Source organism: Anopheles coustani, chromosome 3, assembly GCF_943734705.1.
Source record: "Anopheles coustani chromosome 3, idAnoCousDA_361_x.2, whole genome shotgun sequence".
NCBI classification, from domain to species: Eukaryota; Metazoa; Arthropoda; class Insecta; order Diptera; family Culicidae; genus Anopheles; species Anopheles coustani.
The window spans coordinates 60,087,535-60,109,435 of record NC_071288.1 but is presented as its reverse complement, the minus strand read 5'-3'; the positions used below and the strand labels follow the sequence as shown (position 1 = coordinate 60,109,435).

Sequence of the window (21,901 nt, the reverse complement as noted above, 5' to 3'; positions counted from 1 at the left end):
TCATGGGAAGCAAAAGGATATGAGTGAATGGTAACACGAGAAGATCAGAGAGTGATTCCGAACTCCCTGGCTAACGCGAAGATAATCCAAGCGTACTCATAACCCCTCAGTCCTAAGATCTCACGGATGGGGGTAACAGGGATTTTTCCAGCTGCCCGGACTGCGGCAAATTGTTCGTGTCTAGCGGCTTCAAACTCTACGCAAGACCAGAGTAGATGGTCAATGTCGTGAAATCTGTTGCTACAGCTACATGATTTGCTATTCCTATGCGCTGAAGCTAGGTGCACATTTAACGCATAGTGGTCTGACATTAGTTTCGGCATCAAGCGAATTAAGGTGCGGCCCACAGAAAAGCCTTTGAACCAGGATTGCAGGGAAACCCGCGATGATATCGAATATAAGAACCTACAGACATAGACAGAGCTGTTGCTCAAAAAAACAAATCGGATAAGGTCCCCCGTTTGGCCAACTCATCCGCTTTCTCGTTGCCGGCGATGACACAATGAGATGGGATCAAAATCAGATCAAATCAAAAGTATCCTGAACAAGGCAAACATTGAGCCCAGCAAATCCATTTTCAATTTAAAAACTTTTGTTTTGTAAAACTATCGGGGCTCTTAGCAACCTTTTTGTTATTGGGATATTTAAAAAAAACAACGTCAACACGCCCCTAACTGAATGACCGTGATAACAAAGTATCCGCCCCTAGCTGGTTAGAAGCTTTAAGTACATATCATACACAGTCCTAGTCTCTGATAACGTGGACATAGTAACTGTAACAAATTGCTTAAATCAAAGTCCATTTCAGCTGCAACATCAAAGTCACAAAAGGGGAAAAAATGGTGCGTTTTATGGTGCAAACGTATGCTTGTTCATCCAGCTGAATGTTTAATGAACGCCATTCGGGTACATTGTATCATCCAAAGGAAATTGTTTTTATACTTTCATGAGCTGAATCTTTAACAGACAAGCATTCAGCACTGAGGTGTAAGTTCATCTATGACTGCAGCGAGTAATCAGAAAAGGTTCGACATGCTAAAAATATTTGACAACAGAAAGTACAGTTCGGAGTCGTTCGATAAATCTGCAGTGCTGCCCATAAATAGAGATCCTCGGATAGCTGCAAAAATAGCTGTTTTTGGATCGAATGAAAATTTTCGACCCATGTAAGTATGCATGCTTCTACCGCACCTTCCGTTGTACGTTCCAACGGAATTGCAGTTGTAATTGCCGGGAATGTTTTTCAATTTACACCTCTTTGGATTGTCTTCGCTGTTGGTTGTTGGCGCTCTGAAAGGCGCTGTTGGCGCCCTGAAAGGCGCACTGGCACCAGCCAAACATTTTCATTGTAGCTTCCAGCCTGGCCTCCAGTGCACTTGAAACACGATTCAAGACACAGCTGTAATTGTGGAGTGTTCAAGATTCTCCCTCGATACCTTGTCTTGTAATTAGAGCTCTGTGTGCTCAGTGAATCATGCACGTGTCGGTTGAGAGCAGCTGCTATCATGCAGTCACATTTACTGCTTTAAAGCGATGACAAATAAAACTTTGTTGGCCCTTGGAACGCCATCACAGGGGCAAGAACCTATAGGCCAAGGATTTTTTAAAAAAATTAAGGTACGCAAAGTATGAAAAGCGTCTGATATAAGTTTATAAACACAAGGAAGACGAGTATACTATCCATCTCAAATTGATGAAAAGAGATAAAATATGTACCAAAGGCAGGATAAAGCAACCCTGTACAACCCTCAGAATACGAAGTGGTTCTCTTTAACGATAAGCGCTAGTTTAATTAGGTAAATGAGACAAAAGAAAAGGTCATAGAACTCATACAAGCAAGCCTGAAGCAACATAAAGTGTAGGCTCAAAGAAAAAAAGCTAATTGGGCACAAACCGGTGCAAGCAACCAACGGTAAATCTGTATATTGCTCAGAATTTCTACCAGGTTACACGCACCCCAACGGCTTTATGCTAGCGAGCACCATGACTAATTACTCTAGCGAAGCAAATAGACCCACGTGTGGAAATCGATGGATCCATTAGAGTGCATTTGCTCCAGACAAGAGCGTCGTGGTTCAACAGCGATCAAGAAGCTTTTCCAGCAGTTACTTTAGGCTTGGCATTGAACGAAGAGTATAAAATTCGATTCCCATACGATCGTAGAGCTTCACGAACGGTACAAGTAGGAATGTCTAAGTCATATTTACACGCTGGGGTTGTTAAGAAGTTTTAGTAGACTGGGAAAAACACACATCTCACGTCATTCCTGCGACGAAGCATATAGAAAATAGAATACAAAAGAAGGGAGAGTCAAAACCTGGATAGGAGAGAGATAAAACGAAAAAAATATACCACGATGCAGCGGAAAGGTGTGCTTGTATCAAATATGCATAGCATAAAGCTGACTCACGCTAATGACGCGCAACCAAGAGACTACAAGAAGCTTGAAGCAGCATTATTGTTTTCTTGTACTGATTTTATACTGATTTATAAAAAACATCCGTAAAGCAACTGCTATGGCTAAGCCACGTTATTATAACGCATCGTGCGGATCATGCCTGTCCGTTTAGGGGCTATACTAGACTTTTTCCCCTTTGTGTACGAGGAGGATAATTTAGCCCTCTCGTACAGGGGAGAATTCGGTCTCGGTTGGGTTTCGAACCCACGCCGTCGAGGCATTCAGCGCTCGTGAGTTGATTTCCCGCATCGTGCGGATTCGACACCAAAATCATTCACCGCACCCCATTCTTCTCTTTCGATTACCAAAACCTTATTTATCGAACAATTTCGCTTGTTTTCTCTTCTTTGCTCAAAGCAGCGTTCGAAGAATCTGCATCGAAGAGATGCACCATCATCAAGGACAGCAAATTATGCCAATCGCGTAACGACCATGGCCCAAATTTGCATGTAAAGGCTACATTCACTCAGCGGCTAAATTAATTTTGCAACATACATAATGATGGCCAACGACATTCAAATGCTAACAGTGTAAAAAAAAATGAAATGCCTTCTTTTTTTGTTTCATAGCTAAAACGCGCAGTCCAAAGGAGTGAGAAAAGTCTAGCCAAAGCTCCAGGGGTCAACTGTACTCAAGAGGTCATTCCTCCGTGACCTACAACAACCCAGAAGTAGTTATTGGAAAGCAAAAACGGAGGTACCGGCAGAAGGGACTATAAAAAAAATCTCCAACTATAAAAACCAGACGAATCCTTCTCTTGTCCATTCTCACCACCATGAACTTGCTCATTGGGACCAAAAAGGAAAAACCGAATAATAATCAACTTGTACGAAGGAAAACGATCACGCCCAGCGTTCCGCACGGGTTTTCCACAAAGGTGAGGAAAACCCCAATGCCATTGTGGCCCGACCTATCGCGACAGGACGTGCTTTAGCCAGTTTTCCGATGGCGTGCTAGGGAAAGTGTCGGTTTTAGTTATCAGGCAATCGGAAGACGACGGCAAGCACGTGACTATTGATTTTTGTAGTTATTGTTGTTGTTTCGGAGCTCTTTCCACGCGAAGTAACGCGTTGGATCGTTACGTTTTTGTTTTCTTTTTCTCCTGGACTCGTATCGATTTTTCGCCAGGCTACCATTACGAAAAACAGCTAAGTGAGCAGGGTAAAGATACACCTTCGTTGCACCATTCTCTTTGCTTCAAATGACAGGTATCTCATTATTGTTGACCCCGTTTTGCACTAAGGACGGCCCTTTTTAGGACATTCAACATTTGTTACTGTCTGTGTCTGGTGCTTTATTTCCCCGTTTCAGCTTATGGAAGCTTGAAGTGGAAATAATATTTTCAAATGTTCAAATATTGATTTCTTGATGTCCATGTAGGGGAAAGGGCGATAAAATGCACCAGCATATTTTTGCATTATGAATGTTTTGGAACATATGAAGGAACAGGCATGAAGCAATGAAATACGTTGATTAACGTGTTTCATACATTTGAATTTCAAGCTTTACATCATAATTACAAAATCATATTAAAAACAAGGTTCACAGTTAATCAAGTACTTAAGTTAATCTCTATATCTATAAAAATGAATGTTTGTATGTTCGTGATGCTAAAACTCAAAATCGGCTGGACCAATCTTGACGATGTCTTCCTATGATTTGTTCCTTTTTACTCAAGGAAGGTTTAGGAAAAAAGAGAATTTGAAAATTCCCAAGGAAAAGCCGGAAAATGGGAAAATTCAGTAGAAACGGCTTTTTCCATATAAAAAAAAAATAAATTTGCCTTCCCTAAAGAAAACTAGAAAAAGGTTGAACTAATCACAACAAAGTCTTCTTATGGTTAATTCCTTTTGGTCGTCCAATTAAGGTTTTATAAAAATGAAAAGTTTGAAAATTTTCAAGGCAAAACCAGAAAATAAAAAACTCGACAAATCGCTTTTTTCATAAAAGTAATTATCTATGTATATAACAATGAATGCTAAAACTCAAAATCGGCTGCAATCTTGACGATTGGTACGACCAATCTTTGTATGATTTGTTCCTTTTTATCTTAGAAAGGTTTCGAAAAAAAGAAAATTTGAAAATTCCCAAGAAAAAGCCGGAAAATTTGAAAATTGGTAAAAACGGCTTTTTCCATATAAAAAAAAATTATAAAAATTTTATGAAAAAGAAGAAAAATCATATAAAAGCTAATGTTTGTTCGTTTGTAACGCTAATATTTAAAATCGGCTGAGCCAATCTTGAAAATGTCTTGGGATGATATTTCATTTTAAACATGGAATAGGTAGAAAAAGATGGGAAATTCCCTAAGGAAAATCCAGAAAATGGAAGGAATTGTATAAACGGCTTTTTTCCATATACTAAATAAAAAAAAATCAGAATTGTCGAGTTAAATCTGTACTGAATCGTGAATTGTAACGTGAGTGTTCCTGTACAAGGACACCTAGGAATTAGAAATGAACTAATTCCCCCTGCAATTTTGCAATACGCTTCATCGAAAATTGAACTCATTACAAATCTTTATCTGAACTTTGCGCATCGAAACTACGATTGGTTGAGTGTGCGAGCAGTTTTACTTGCCTTTAAAAAACTGATGCCACTCATAACTGATGCACTCATATAAATTGTCTGATCGTGTTGTAAGTGAATGAAAAAAGTCATGAATCGTTTAGAAGAATATTATAACATTCTTTGGATTTGCCTGATATTCCGTATCCTAAAGATGGATCTGTTATTGATATGTGTCGACATCACCGTACATAAGGGGCTTCCAATGCTTTGATATTTCAATATTAGCGTATTATTGAAATTGGACGAGGCGAAGTTCGTTGGGTCAGCTTGTATTTGTATATATCCAACATCCATAACTCATAAATAATTAATAAGCGTTATTTTATATAGAAATACATGATGAAACAAACCGATGCGGCAAAAAGAAATCTAATGTTTCTAAGTATGTATATCTTGCTCAAGTTGAATAATTATAAAACTGTAAAAAAATAGAAAAATGTGCCATAAAATCATGGTAAGCTTAGAGTTTTTTTTAACCAAGATACTTGGCTACTTTTTGGTTATACAGACAGTTGGTTAGACAGTTGTTAAAAATCTAAACATAAAAATTTGAACACAACTCTTGAATAGACTGCGACAAATCTTTGTCTTTTGTTGTTAATTTTGGGAGCTTAAGGGGTGCAAATTGCCACACCTTACCGTATTGAACTATATTATTCGTAGGTAAACATAAACACGATGAAAATATACTAATTCTATTTTTTTTTAAATTTATTTGCAGAAAAAACAACCCATCAAGAAACGTAAAAACAAACCACCGTTCCATCCATTGCCCTTATTTATAACAATCAAGCCATTCCATTCAATACCATTCTTTGGTGCTGCGAAAGGAGTGATCGAAACGGTGAAAATGGTAACCTCTTGCGTTCGGATGTCGTGGCGAGGATAGACATCCAATCGACAACAATCGTAAAGGAAAATATATCTCTAGCCGTAAACCCAAACGAGGGATATGCATTTTGTTCCCGTTGAATGGTCGGCACAAGGCGGAGGCTAGGAAATTCGAAGCGCCCGTTGAGCGATAGTGGCATGCAGCCTCAAGCAATGTCCAAACAGCGTCGATTGAACCGTGAAATTTGTTACAGATCATTGCTTCACTTTCTCTATCTTTTTGTGTTTTGTTCAATTTCTGTGTTTGCTCGAGCACTGGCTCTCATCTGATGGCCCTGCTGCCTGCCTGCTACGTATTGTTTCACCAAACAATCATCCAATCCGTATGCCAATTCGAGCGTGCAGGTCTCTAGCTGATCGTTCATCAGATCGCTCTAAATTAATACCACAATCGAGAGCCTTTCAAAGGGGACACGGGATTGACCCGTTCAGCACCGGCATCATTTCCGGATTACCCTGCCATAAAAATAGCTTCGCCTCTCCGGCTCTCGCGCGTTGGCTGAGTCAATTGACGAAAGGTACGCTCATTGTGAGCTTTACGTGTGTCCGCGTGAAGCTAGAGTGCCTCGTGACATCCTCGTCTTCTTACCGGCCCACAAGAGCCGCGGCTACGAAAAGATAAAAACACCTCCCCAACATCAACCCGGCATGTTTGCATGACAGTGCAAAGCAACGTTTCGAAACATCATCCGTAAAAATAACGCGACCCTCGGCGAGAAAGGGGACTCACACCAGCGCAGCAAGTTCCTAGCAGCGGCTTCCGAACGGCAGTGGACCGAAGCTGTCATCTTGTCTCATCGCTAGAAGGATAGTGTTTTCACTAGAGTGACCTTTGCTGAACGACGGGCAGTAGTTGTGTTCAAAAATTAAGCTACCTCTGAAGAGATGGTACGACTTTTTTCTTGCCGAATATCCCGCAATAGACACGCGCTTGCTTCGCTAAATCGACGCTGGAGGTCAGACCAACGCGGTCATGACGCGATAGATTCTGCACGCAAACACTTCGGCGAAACAAGAGTGCATTCATTTAAAAACGCTATTTTTAATTTCACACATTGACTGAGATGCTGGACCATACGGTTCTCGGCCAATGCTCGATTTGGGCCATTTGGAAGCAGCATCTTTCTCGCCTAGCAGAAGCGTTTAATTAACGAACTGTGAAACACATTGGTTTTATCATTTTGGCACTTTGGTTTACGTTCGATCGTTTTTGACGTGAGAGGTGAGAACGGACGATTGCTGCAACTACTCAACAGGAGAAACATGTTCCGGTTAAAAGCCGTTTTGTTTGAACAAACGCGCAGAGTACATTTTAAAATACCTCATAAAATAAGAATGTTTGTTACTGTAAATGGTAACTAAGACTGGTTATTACAAACATGTTATCTATTCTTCACACAGGCAGCTGATGCTGCACCACAGGAAGCTTTTTAAATTATGAGTGTTATTACACTCAAATCATCGACACCCTTGCCATGGTCCACCATGTGTTGGCAATGAATCGCTGAACTTAAGCCTGCAGATGTCCGTGGAAAGTACGCACACGACGCATCCGGAGAGGTAGAACCATCTATCACCGAAAATTCCAGCATATGGCACACCAATGCATCAACAAGGTGCAGCCGCACTGTACCGGAAATGTTCACAGTGTTATCCACCGTCACACCCGCGATCTGAGAGCGTCCAAAATACTCCAGGCATTAGCGCCCATACCTTTTTACTATACCACCCGATCTTGATCTTGTCTTCCCAAAGAGCCTTTGTGCGTGATGTGCAAAGAGAAGCTTACGCATACCCTGCAGTACGGTTCGCATGAAACATCTGTCTCGGTTTGCGATCTCCTATTTCTCGAGCCTTAGCGTCCCGCCGGAAGGCACTGAATGTTTCCCCGAAAGCAACATGTGCTTCGAGTGCTGGCTTGGCACGCACCAACCGAAACAGCGGAAGATTGCCGCAGCATGTGCCGGCAAGAAATTGGGTGCACGTTCTGTCGGCTGGAAAGGAGGTTTCGGGATGCATCGCATCCGGCATACCAGCATCTAGAAAATGAAACCGAAGATGCCAACTCAAGACCCATCTGCCAGCCCAAAACGACAACGGAAGAAGATCTTGGGTGCTGAATGAAATTGAAAACAAAAAAAAAAGACCAACAACACCACTTTGAACCACCAACATCGATGAATGCATTTGGGAACTCGAACAATTCCCACCATGGCGCGAGGTTTCGTGTGCACCACAAAACTTCCGTGGGAAATTCGTCGCTTCTACTGTGCGCTAATCAGCAAGTAAGTTCCTCACGTGCGCCTAATGATTAAAGGCAGCCCAAAACCACGTACTCCCCAAAAACCGCCATTGCGCGGTAGCGTTCGCTCAGGTACACACGTTCCCTTCAGGGCTTCTTTTTCCGCCCCACGGCTACCGAGCCGAGGGGTAGCCGTTGTTTCGAAGCCTGAAATTGCAAACTATTTTTCCGCGCTTTCGCAAACCCTCCCCCCGGCGAGCGGTGTTGCATAATTAGACACCCGGCAAACCGTTACGCGATCCTAGCCGATATTTAAGACAACCCCGACGATCGCTAGCTGGCGCTAGACTACGCCGGATTGACTAGTGATGCGCGAGCGATGGGGAGCAGTGCGATCTACTAATAATTTTCAACGCTCCGCTACTTTCCAAACGATGCACATCATATGCCCGAAGGGTGGGGGGTTATTCATCGTCTAGATCAGAGGTTGGCAAACCATCATCTACATGAGATCAAACTTATTGTGAAGGAAATATGCGTATGTAAAACATATTATAAAACATTATATTCATCCAATAACCAATGAATCAATAACCCAACCAACGAAGGTATTTAATTGATGAGCACACAATTATTTAATATTTAAATTTATCAAGAACGGTCATCAATAATAGACCAGTTAACAAGTTCTTATTCTTGGCGTAACGACCTTGTTGATCATGCCTGCCCCGTTAAAGGCTTACGAGACTTGTGTACGTGGATAGTTAGTCCTCTCGTACAGGGGAGGGTCCGGTCTCGGTTGGGATTCGAACCCACGCCGTCGAGGTGGTAAGTCCCGGCGCTTATGGGCCGATTGTTCTAACCGGCGCTACCGCTCGGCTGTTGCGGATCCCCAGATAACAAGTTTTATTGTTTTATTGTTTTAACTAAACATTTAAAAACAGATTTCGAGTCTTTTATTGTATCTATGAAATTTTTCTCAAATATTCTTGGTCAAATATATTGCACTGACCTGAGGGTCGAATTAGCGACCCCTGGTCCACGTCACATCCGAAAGTACAAACCACATAAATCACATACAGCAGCATCCAACATTACCAGATGACAGACAAAAAAAAATGCATTCATCGTGATGGGAACCGTTGCTTCATCAATGTTGGATTGCCACCGGGCTGTTACTCAGTTGCTGGCAGGGTAATTAAAACGCATCATTTTCCCTCGATTCACTTGGTAATGCAATCAATGCTCGTCATCATCACCTTCACACCGCGAGCAAACATGTGCATTCCCAGAACGCCCACCAGAGTCTGACTGATATTTATGCATGGGAGCATATTTCCATTCTACCCTAGCTCCGGATCGATGGGTGGTCTCGATCTTCAGATCGTCTACTATTTTTAAACCCTCGTTTCATTACTTGAAATACACGAACAGACACACCGATATCATCCCACAAAAATTGACCAGAAACCGATCGCTGGAACTGTTCCGCCGGGGAATAGTAGTTAAATTGAGTAATCGACCGGGTTTTACGCCCCACATTAGATTTGTCTGTTCCGCGCCTCACATGACGGCTAACGGGAACCTAATGGATCGTTTATGCCTTTTTCCGTTTATGGGTTACTAGACTTCAGCAGATACGCAAGAAACTAAACGGCGGCTAATGTTCTACGAGAAGCGTAAAACCGCAGTGTTTGGTCATTGTTAGAATGCCTATAACAAATTTTTAGTCCATTTGGAATAAAGCAAATATAAATTCGGCAACATAATTCACAACAGCGAAAGAATAACTTTAATTTACAGTCACTGTACATATTTACAAAACTACTTTTAACTTTTAGATTTATGTTTTATTTGCAGACATATACTGCACGTCAGTTTAATTATGAAAAAAAACTATTTTTCTAATTCTTCGTTTACTTAATATTGCACATTAGAGACTGGAAATGTTTAAGTAAATGCTATTGGATTGATAAATCCACATGAACGACGTAAGAAGCAATTTACGTACAGTGCAATTGAGCAGTGAGATAAAACATCTTAATTTAAACCCCATAGAAAGAGGGAAACAAAGAAAAATCCAACGACTAGACTATCAACGTAATATATTCCATACGTTAACAGAGCACGAACGCTTTACTACACCGAAAGGTGAAAATTTGATGCCTCTAAGAGTGGATGTTGTGCGCGAAATCGTGGTCTGTGCGGGATACGGGACGCATGATCCTAAGTGCATCACACTTAGGTTCATGAAAAATTCAACAGAACTCGTTTCTCCTCACCGAAGAAAGCACACTTCATGACGCCACGGAAGAGAAGGCTGTCGGCGACTATGCAACTTTTTAAGCTTACTTTCATGCATCTCTCAATCTGAAACAATCTCCGCAGATCCCCGGACAGGCGAATCCGGTGATCGGTAGCCGAAGACGACACCCGTTTTGGCGCTCTGCATAAAATTGCGAAATTTATGCAACCGTAAATTTCCCTCCAAGCAAATCCATGCATGGAAATGGCGAACGCTGTCGGATGTTACGGTGAAACTCCCCGGGAAGCGGAGAAAAGTGAAATTTTGGCAACACCGTGTTGTGTGTTGTTTGAGCGTCGGCACCTGTAAACTTCCGTGCAATTGTTACAAACAATCGGAGGGGCCGGTTTACCACGACGAGGGTCAATAACAGGAAGCTCGTGAAGTATGACAGTCTTATGCAGACCTTGAAATGTATTTCGCACGTATGTCAGATTCATTTAGTGCGGACATTTAAAACAAGTGAAAACGTCAACCGGTCGAAAAGGTGAACTTGTACATATGTAACAACAGCGGCACAAATGCACTTCAACCAACTGACATTGTTGAAGACTCTCTTCGTTATTATATTTTATACAGTAACCGCCACCAAATGTGTGCCAAAGCCGAAAACATTTACATCCATAACAAACCGTCTTTCCTCTGGAATTACCCGCAGTGGGTCGTGAGATTCGTTCCAGTGGGCATCGAATCATTCGAACTCGAGAAAAGTTTGCCGCACGGTCACTGCCTGGCTCACAAGTCCACAGCTAAGTAGCGAAATCCGAAATCACGGACGCATCTTCAAGAGACCCACTTTTTCGAACGAAAATGTGGAGCACCTTTAATCCATGGAGTCCATATTTATGCGATAGCATCTTTAGGAGGCCTTCAGACAATCAAAACAATAGCAAAACGGGACATTACGAACGTTTACCGTCGCGGTTCAACGAAACGGCCCGGTTGCTCCCGATGTGTCACGACGATCATGATCGTTTTCCGAGGCCTTTTACCAGAGATTTTAGCTTCTCACTAAACGTGCTATAATCGTTAAATTGAATTAATTGCCCATGGCACAAAATAAATTATATTTACAGGTGTTTTGTTTTCCTGTCATCCCCTGACGACACGTCGTGTTCGTTTGAAATCCCTTCTGACGTCCTTTCACGTTCGTGTGGATTTCATATTTGTGAAAAGTCTTATACTTTCCAACATTACTGTCACATCAGCATTCAATTCGTGAAGTGGTCGTCCTTGAGTCTTTGGTCCACGAAATCACACAAAAACACATACACAAGCACACGACCCACTTGTGTAAACGTTCTCCCGTTCCCTATAGACCTACGGCGCGATGTAAATTAAAACCGACCGGTAGGGGATCGTAGACCGGAAGTTTTCCTTTAGGGGCTTTTATCCTTTTTCCGAAAGAATAGGAACGTTTCTTCGAACGTTTATGTATGTCTGCCACCATCAAACGATTTGGACGTACCAAGCATCATATTTTGTCCGCCTTCCGTTGCCGAGTCTGAGCCCTTTGAGGTAATTACTCTCCGAGGTGAACCAATGTAGAATGCTAAAACGACACGTTCCCTCGGCTCCAGTTACCCCGGAAACCGGGTCCCGAGGGCTTCCGTCCACAATACGGGCTTCAGCTGTAGGTTCCACACACCACCTCTTCTCTGCTTGGGTCACGATTTCTGACGACGTAAAGACGGCCGTGCTAGATGTTTTATCGTCTCCGGGAGACGAAGCGTCAGTACGTGATGCTAAAACAAACATACAATACAACCGGAGCTGTAGATATACGAACGCAGTGCCGAGCATCATGAGAGTAAATTGCACTCTAGAACACATACCTTGTGTTCGCAGCGCGCAGTTATTGTTTTTTTCTTTGAAACAATAAACAGGCCAATTTTAACTGGTTATGTTGAATATTGGTATAATATTATGCTACTAAATTATTGTAAACCTGAAGTAACCTAAAAGACAAATTTTCTTCCTTCATGTAGTAGTTCATATCTTCATTGTTCTTGAACAACCCTGAGCATATTATCTAAAACAAATGCCTCAATTTTCAACAACAAATTCACCTCAGTTTTTATCAAATTTGTTTACGATGGCTGGTTTGTTTTCTTTCCAAAAATGAAGATTAATATTGTTGAGCTGTTATATGTTTTTTGTAAAAATATTTTTCTAATCAAAAAGATTCAACAAAAATAAGTATGAAAGTGATTAAAAAAGTTTTAAAATTAACATCTTTTATTTTTCGCCACTTTTTTATGTAACTTTACTTTTAGAAAATTGATAGTCCATTCAAAACGGTACTACTTTGAAAACATTAAATCATCGTTTAAGGTTTCCGACCCGAGCTTACGGTTTTCATTTCATCATGTGTCCCTTTTGAGGAATTATACAAATATTGCCCACCTCTAATATATTAGACATTTTAGTTGTTTCGAGACTAATGATTCATCGACTTCGCTAAAACTTCGACAACGTCATAAAAATGTTTCGCTTTGTTTTTATATTAATTCGCAGGCTCTTAGATTGCTAACTTGATAAAAGGACGGCGCAGTATATATCGACGTGTATCGTATGCTCCAGGCTTTTGACAGTATAGGTAGCCTTAGTTGATTAGCCATAGGATACATGCAAGCCGCACCGTTCAAAAATGTTTTACCGGCGAAAACCCACAACTAGATTTCCCGGCCAACATACTTGTACATACAGCGGCGTTAAGAATGCCTGCACAACTACTAGCACCCAACTGGAAAAAAATATACGAACCGCCACGGCAAAGGTTTATTATGGGCGCATTGATTTTGAAGTACGCACGGAATGAAAACACGTTCGGACCATCGCCTTCCGGTGGATGGTGAATGGAACGAAGCGAAACATATTAACGCACACACGGTCGATGGCGGACTTCCTCCCCCGCGCGTATATCAGACGATTTTCTCACATATATTTCAAAACCTCGCCCACATCCCCCACCTGGCACAGTGCACCTATTCCAAACAACTTGTATTCTTTCTTCTGCCGTTCGCAGTTGGATTTTGTAATGAATTTTAAAGAGTGATACTCCATCACAATGAAGAAGAGAATGGGCCTGCAGGTATGAGTAGAACATGGAAACTGTTTTTGGGAAGAGAAGGTGATCATTTTAATACATTTTCGCTCACTTTTTAAGACCCACTAGCGCCAGCAGAATACCAAAGATAGACTCATCTAGAGGTAAAAGGAAATGATATATCCTTCGTTTCAACGTTCCCAAAATGGTTGTTTGGCATGTTCCTTCTCATTACAGAGGAAATGATTCATCAAATTGTACATGTGGTCGGTCACTAGGGCTATGGCACAGAATAGAAGATACAGGGAAAACGAGTTTTTATCTCACAGCTCAAAGAAAATGGGATCGTGAGAGACGTTTACTCTATAAAAAAGGTCATTTCAAGAAAAATAACTCTTAAATCAACAAACTTTAAGGGCTGACACGATCAGGTGCAGCGCCTTCTTCCCGGCACGTCATGTCGACGAGCTAAACCTTTATTCGAATTTTTTTAGATGCTTGAAACATTGCAGACGACAAAAATGACCCAAGCGATTGTATTAGATTTTCGATGATGTCATCGAAGATAAGTTTCGATGTGGTTGGCTATATTTAATGTAATTTTTATGGATTATGTCAATTTTTAAAATCAAGCTAAAGTATGAAAAGGGTGCTCCTTACTATTGTAATAAAATTTGGAAAAAGTATAATGCATTACTGTTGTCCAGAACCAGTACAAGCGGACTACCAACGTCATCAAGTGAAGGTGAGCATGCTGCAATGACCCCACGCCTACGTTGCAACCTTTTCTCACAGCAGTAAATATGATTGGTTCATCGTTCCGAAGCACACATTCATATTGTTGTACCACTTTCAGAACGCCTTCACTTCCAACATGCATTTCGGCACCAGGCTCTTTCGGTGCAGATGAACCGCGGTTTGTTTGTGTTTTCCCAAGATGCTACTCATCTGCGAAACCGCCACGTTGCGTTGGATCAACAAAAATAGAATAGTTCTTCTCTATGGACCTTTCTTGAGTGCCGCGGGGAGCCGTGCATTGGAGGGAGGAATATGATCCATTTGGTTATAATGGCTGAACGGACCCGACCGAAGGGACCGGCCAAAACCGTTGTTTTTGGTAGTTGTTTGGAAGCTCTTCTGCTCTTTTTTTCTAGTAAGCCAATCATTGTCTCTTCTTTAATCCTACAACTTGCCTCTAGCATGATATATGTTGAACCATTAAAACTTGAAATGATTCAACTAGTCTTAGTAAGCGTATCTTCTTTGTTTGAGATGCGAATGACCTTAACTGATTACTGAACGGAAAGAATGAAAAGTCTTTTTTATTTTGAATAATATACGTATACGTACACACCATATTATAATCTTGATCAGAATTTGCTAGTGTTAAACAGGAACATCCCTCAGGATAGTTAAAATTTCATTTGTAGTATAAATATATAAAATCATACATATTTCCTAAGAATAGCAATGTGGAAACTAATTAGTATTTGTAGAGTCAAACAGATAGAGTTGATTTGGGAAAGAAATATGTGTACAGTACCTAACATCTTGTTAGGCTTTCGACTTTTAATTTACAATTCATCCCCCCTATAGAGACTCTCTTAATATATTGAAAATACTTAACTACATATATTCTTAACTACATATATGTCTATCTTCATGCCAATCGGAAGTTGCAGATTAAATCGAATCTTGTTCCCTTCAAGTTATAGGCCATTTTAGTGTAAACGTCTTCAGTGAATCTTTTGCCGGAGCAAAAGGAACTGCGAACTGCACATGGCACGGCACATTGACATTTACAGTTAGTCAGCGATAGTTGGCGAAGTAAGACCGCACGGTGCAATGAGCCCCGTTCCATTGCGAAGCGAAGGGTTTTCTTTTCCAAAAGATCGCTGCGTCCCGCCAGTTACATGACGAAATGATTAGCTTCATTTTACACTCTCCGTTCACATCTCGGTGAGCAAAACCTTTTCCTTTGCTTTCGCGATGACAACGCGATGGGGGATGCTTTCGACTGCGACTCCGAAACCGGTACCGGCCGAGCACACGGCGTGACGTCCTCCGGACCAACCGACCAAGAAGGGAACGGTCAGCGTGGGGCACGACAACGATCACCGTCCAACAACAATAAAAAAGGCACCGTACGAAAGGAAGCCACAAATGCAAAATTTAGCTGCTGCTCGGTTGTCCATAAAAGTGGCTCGAGCAGGCCTGCTTGAGACGAACGCGGTGGTGCATGTGAGCGAGCGGAAGAGACCGATCGTCAGAGGAGAGTGGATGAGCATGCGCTTCGTTGGCTTGGCAATGAGCAGGGGAGTGTAGAGCGTTCAAAGAAGGAAAACTTGTTCCTCCAGCAAAACACACGGCGGCGCAACGGAAAGGCAAGGTACCGTCGAGATCATCTAACCTACCTTGAACAGTGTGTGCCGGTGTGTTAGTGTGGCGAGGCTTGTGTAAAGTGCCGAAGAAATTCCTTCGTGGGCACGGCGGGCTGGGAACGATCTGCGGCAGGCGGTGGTGCAGGTGAGACGGCGACGATCGCACGGTGAGCAGGAATTCCTCAAAGGTGGGCTTTCTAGGGTTCAGCAGCTAGCAGCGCAACGATCCGGTCCACCGTTGTCTGGATGATCGTGTGGAGCTTCAAGCTTTCGTGGCTTTTTGCGCTTGGCGTACTCACACAACCCTCGCAAAGATGACTTTTTGCCTTTCAAAGACACGACGCTGACGTTGACTGTGGGTCGTGACGAGGGACTACAGGGTAAAACAATCGTTTGCAACTTCCAAGTAATCCGCTTTTTTCTTTTCCTAAAGTCGTCACAAATCAGAATGAAACATTCAGCTGATAGGCGTTTCACAATTTATCACTTAAAACACTTTTCACAACACTCACAAACAGGACACAAGCTGACCACTGAAGGGCGTTATGGACGGACAGGCGTACTGAAATATAATGAAAACACGAAGAAAATGAAACACAGGAAAACAGTTGTATCCGAAATTGTTCTACAACGAAACTGAACGTAACCGTAAGACAGTTGCCAATGCCCACGGGGCCTGGCAATGTCTACTCGTCGTTTACTTCACAACAGCAAATAGCGTTATTTTTGTAACAATATCGAAACAAGCCATCATCTAGGAAAACACACATTTTTCAGAAATAAACACTGCATATTTTTATCCACCTCGCAATTCGCACGGTTCACAATTGCATTCTCGGGAGATGCATGCCTCCAGAGATGAGAGCGGAGAGTAAATGCATCTTCTGCATGTGCAGGTGAGTGCCACCTGTACATTGTGCATGACGGAACACTAAAAGATGCGAAGAAGATGAGGAGAAGCAAATTCCGTTAGCTTCGAAACAAAAAAAAAAAAAAACCGACACCCTTCTGATCGTCCAGCAACGATCGTTGCGTCAATTTGGGACGGTTTTACCTGCGGAACGCAATAGATTCAAACAAATTTCATTGTGCCACACATGTGTATGTAACGCAGTAAAACTACCTTTTCACGAAACACTAAAACACAAACACAGAACACACGGCCGCGTGATGGTCACAAAAAATAAAACAAAAAACAGAAGGAACGACTCCAACAACGATCCACGCCTGTCAACAGCAGATTTAATACTGAATGTGTACGAATAGGTATGTACGAATGAAACACGATGGGTGCAATAGTATGTGTGCTATTGTAAATGAGTAGTGATGGGTTAATTCGTCAAAAAACCGGAATCGCTTCCGAGTGGCTCCGTAAGGTAGGTGCAACACTCCGCGGTCGGAACCGTGCGGAGTCGTCCGGAGTCGTCCGGAGCCGTCCGGCGCCGTCCGGAGCCGCTAGTCGGCAGCCGGAGCCGTCCGGAGCCGTCGGAGCCGTCGGAACCGTCGGAACCGTCCGGAGCCGTCCGGAGCCGTTCGGAGTCGTTCCGAGCCGTCTGGAGCCGCTAGTCGGCAGCCGGAACCGTCCGGAGCCGTCCGAGCCGTCGGAGCCGTCCGGAGCCGTCCGGAGCCGTCCGGAGCCGGCTCCGTACGGAACCGTGTGTTTTACTAAGCCGGAATCGGAGCCGGTTTATAGATGCTCGGAAGCGGTTCCGAGTGGTTGGTGCGGTTCCGAGAACTCATCACTATAAATGAGTTGTGCATACGGGTTGCGCACACACTCATGGAGTGTTCTACTGGGGTTGGCACAAACCGTGTGCGCGTTCTTCGGGCGAAGGTGTGCGGACTAGCTTCGGCAAAATCCGAAAAAATTCCTGTAGCGAGAGTGAATAGCAAAATATTGCTTTTCTTTTTAACCGTACAGGAAGCAAGGTAAATTAGGCATGTTTACACAACTACCCTACAAGTACCGTACAGCCCTAGATGCGCATCCTTGGATATTCTTTAATTTTTCAACCATGAAGGAAATTTTATCATTTTGGTTGCTGTTGTCTCGTGAAGAACTACAATGTCGGACAAAAGCTCAACACGGTGTGCATAACTTCTTCTTCTCGTTCTTCTTTAATGGGCTGATGTCTCGCAGGTGCACGCTCCGCTCGAAGACTACGAGGGCGTAGGCTTCCTCCGTAAGCAGAATTCATGCCTACCCGGTTGACAGAAATTCAAATTTTCTGCTGCTGTCATGTACTTCCAGCAAGAGTCCCAGCAACCTCCCAGCAAGTCAAAATTTGACGGATCGCCCATGTATTGCCGCACACATTTGCATTGGTTTGCTTGGTGGTGTGGGTGAGACTAGCTCGCGTGTAGGTGTGTGTGTGTGTATGGTATATTCTACGAATGTGATATTTTCTTCTACCCGCAGAATGCTGCGGTGAAATCAAAACATTTGTTTTTTGAGAATTAAGTCATCGGATGTTTATTATTCGGATATTTGCGATCACACTGTTTTCTTACTTACCAGTGTAGACTTCCGGCCTCTGCAGTGGACTTGCCGTCCCAGAAAGATCCAATTCTTAACTGCATATGCGATCCAGCTCATGCACCATTCGACGCATTCTTTAGCTTTGGTTTTCATTCCTAAAAGTAAAAAAAAGTTAGAATGTTACTGATTTAAAGTATCTAGAAATGGAAATCTAGATTTGGAAAATGGAAATCTAGATTTCCATCATTTTCATACGTTTATTAGTTTGTTCTTACCTCAGCAGTATTAATGGCACGATCATAACACTTGATGCTCAATGCACTTGCGCCTGCACTCTGAGATTGCTATGACCAGAATGCGCAAATAGATGATACTGTGGTTGCTCCAACAAGAAACACACTCACATATCTCAAATACTATTCGTACGTAAGTACGTGCGTATACGCGTATAACGACACAGTAAGCATTTGGCGATAGTTTGGTGTTGCATGGTTGCAAAGGATAGAATATACATAGGACGCATACGCACCTTTTCTCTCGCTAAGAAAACGACCAACGCACACATTCTCATTTCTAATCATAGAGTTGAGGGGGGGAGAAGTACAGATTTTTGGATGCGGGGACCCAAAATCAGGGTGAACTGACATTTGTCGTCAACCGGGTATGTAAATTTCACTGCACGAAATAACCATTTCAAAAAGAAAACGAGAAAAAACGAAATTGACTCTCAATCAAAGACAATTAACAGACAGGTCGCAGCATACCATGTAACGAGCCGAAAACCGTGGGAAAATTTTTGACAGTTGGTTAAAATTTTGTTTACAACTCAGAAACAGCGAAGAAAGTGGGGTAAAACTGCAAATTTGGTATGTTTTATCAACAGAACAAAGAGTTGAGGCTTTCGAAATATGTTCTGGAGGAAGGCTCCGTACCTGTCTGTTGATTGTCTTTGCTCAATTAAGCAGCCCGTAGACGTCACATATTAATCTGTGCAGATCTTTGACGTCTACAGATTTCCTTTGTTCTCTCGTACCCATCGTCTGGCATTTCCTGTTTGTTTTGGGTCGTCTTTCCCCGTGTTTACGTCGAGGTGCATGCTGCCCCACCGTTCGGACCATCTTGATCCACTATTGTCAACTGACTCAAAACCAAAAGGTCCTTCGAAAACCTTATTTAAGGAGAAATTAATAAGTTTGCAGTGGATTTTCTTATTTTTCGTACATCAAAAAGATGTTTCGAAATTCAACTATGAAAAAATTGAATGTTTTAGACGAATGGGGAAGAAGAGCAAAATTGTTTTCGGTTAAGGGGGTCGTGCTGCCCCACTTTACCTTACTTTGTTTTCATCGCATTGATCATTACTCCAATCCTTGCGACCTCGCGTTTCAGTCAAATGTACTATGTATGTATGGCGAAACCCGCGCTCCTCATGATACCTTCCAGAGCGCTGTTGAATAGAAGGCAGGAGAATCCATCACCTAAACAAAAAATATACGAAAATATTAATACGTAACGGAAAATTCATACCAAGAAATGAAGCACCCACCTCTACAATCAATCCTTTGAACGAGCTAATAGGTAAACGGTCTAATAGGTGTGGCCAACGCACTAAGCGTGTTCCCATTATTTAAGAAAGGTCTGCCATCTTCTTAATGCTACGGACGGAATCGCTGAACGACGCTTGCGTTATGGAAATTTTTCCGGCGATCGTATTAATATTTTGGACGGCGTCACTAAAAGCCTTGGCCATAGCGCTAAACAGTGGTAAAAGGTGTAAAACGAACCCTTGTTATGTTACCTCTAACAGCCGAACCAGCTTCTCGGGAAAGCTATGCTGCCGCATGGTCTGCCATAGCTCCTTCCTGTCTATGGTTTCGTAAACCTCCTAGAAGTTGATTAAGAGGTGGTGCGTCGGTATCTAGTGCTCTGGAAAATTGACACAGTCCATTCTGTCACCCTTCTTGTACACTAGGTGGTTTACGTCCAGCTTCCAGTCCTCCGGTAGCCTTTCCTGCTCAGAGATTTTCACAATTAGCTGGTTCATACTGACGGCAAGCATTACCGAACCGATCTTGAATAATTCTACCACCAGCCCATCGCTGCCAGCTGCTTTGTTCTGTTTCAGTTGCTTGATGGCACTAGTGACTTCGTCCAAGGATGCTGGGAGCACATCGTCCTCTACCTCCTGGCTAATGTGCTGCTCTATTCTGCCTGCGCCGCTGCTGGACTCCCCTAATTCCGCTCCGTTCAGGTGTCCGTTGAAGTAGCACTTCCACCTTTCGATCACCTCTCGCTCGTCCGTAAGAATGTTGCCCTCCTCGTCTCGACACATTGCGACGTTTGGCGTGTAGCCGCCTCGTGTCTTCTGCAACACCCTGTAGAACTGGCGAGTTTCCCCCGACTGAGTTAGCTGCTGCATCAATTGTTCATCCGACTCCTCGAAGCGACGCTTCTTGCTCTCGAAGAGCCGGGTTTGCTGTGTCCTCAGTCGTTTGTAGTGTTCCACGTTCTGACGGGTTTCGCGCTGTAGCATTCGGGCGCGCGCTGCGTTCTTGTCGGATAGTGCCCGCCTGCACTCGTCATCGAACCACTCTTTCCTCTGGTTACGTGGCTTATGGCCCAGTGTCTGCTCGGCTGTGCTGCTGATGACTCGCTCCACCATACGCCAGTGGTCATCGAGGGACATTGTGGCGGTCGCGATGTTGTCCGGAAGCGCTTCCCCAAGCGCTGTCGCGTAGCCCTCGGCAACAGCAGGTGTTCGCAGCCGATCCGTGTTTAGGCGTGGGGTAGGCCGGTGACGCAGTGTGTTGACAGCGCAGAGCTTCTGCCGTAGCTTCACCATAACCAGGAAGTGGTCCGAGTCGACGTTTGCGCCCCTGTACGTACGTACGTCGATGATGTACGAGAAGTGCCTTCCGTCTATGAGAACGTGGTCTATTTGGGAATATGTCTGCTGTGGCGATCTCCAGGTGTAGCTGAAACGAGGTTTGTGCTGGAAGAAGGTGCTACGGATGTTCATGTGCCTCGAGGATGCGAAGTTGATGAGCCGGAGGCCGTTGTCGTTGGTTAGCTGGTGGACACTAAAGCTAGCAATCGTAGGTTTATAGGCCTCCTCTCGCCTGACCTGGTCATTAAGGTCTCCGATGACGATCTTTACATCATGTTGTGGGCAGTGGTTGTACTCCCTCTCGAGCTGCGTATAGAAAGCGTCTTTGTCGTCATCACTGCTCCCAAGGTGCGGGCTGTGCACATTAATAATGCTCATGTTGAAGAAGCGTCCATGTATCCTCAACCTGCACATCCTATCGTTGATCGGCCACCATCCGATCACACGCTTCCTCATAGCACCCATAACAAGGAACGCCGTACCGAGCTCGTGCTTATCTCCACCACTCTGGTAGATCATGCAATCGCTGCGGTAGCGGCGCTCCGAAACTCCCTTCCAGCGAACCTCTAGAAGTGCTACTATCTCGAAGCCGCGGGCTCTCACTTTCTCTGTGAGTATTCTGGTACTCCCGGGTGATG

At 43.3% G+C, this 21,901-nt stretch overlaps 1 protein-coding gene across 12 annotated transcripts in view; it reads right to left on the bottom strand.

Annotated features, from left to right (window-relative positions):
- Positions 1 to 17,125, bottom strand: part of LOC131266843 (rab11 family-interacting protein 4B) — a 57,905-nt gene extending 40,780 nt beyond the window's left edge. For 10 of the 12 annotated variants that reach the window (XM_058269626.1, XM_058270189.1, XM_058270112.1 and 7 more), the window contains exons 1-2: positions 17,021 to 17,125; positions 15,931 to 16,459 (exon numbers count right to left, since the gene is read on the bottom strand). The gene's annotated coding sequence lies outside the window, so the exon portion shown is untranslated. Of the gene's footprint in view, positions 1 to 15,930; positions 16,460 to 16,665; positions 16,718 to 16,951 lie in introns of those variants that run through there. The other 2 variants (XM_058269707.1, XM_058269792.1) reach the window with 2 other exon arrangements.
- Between the last annotated feature and the right edge of the window lie 4,776 nt (positions 17,126 to 21,901).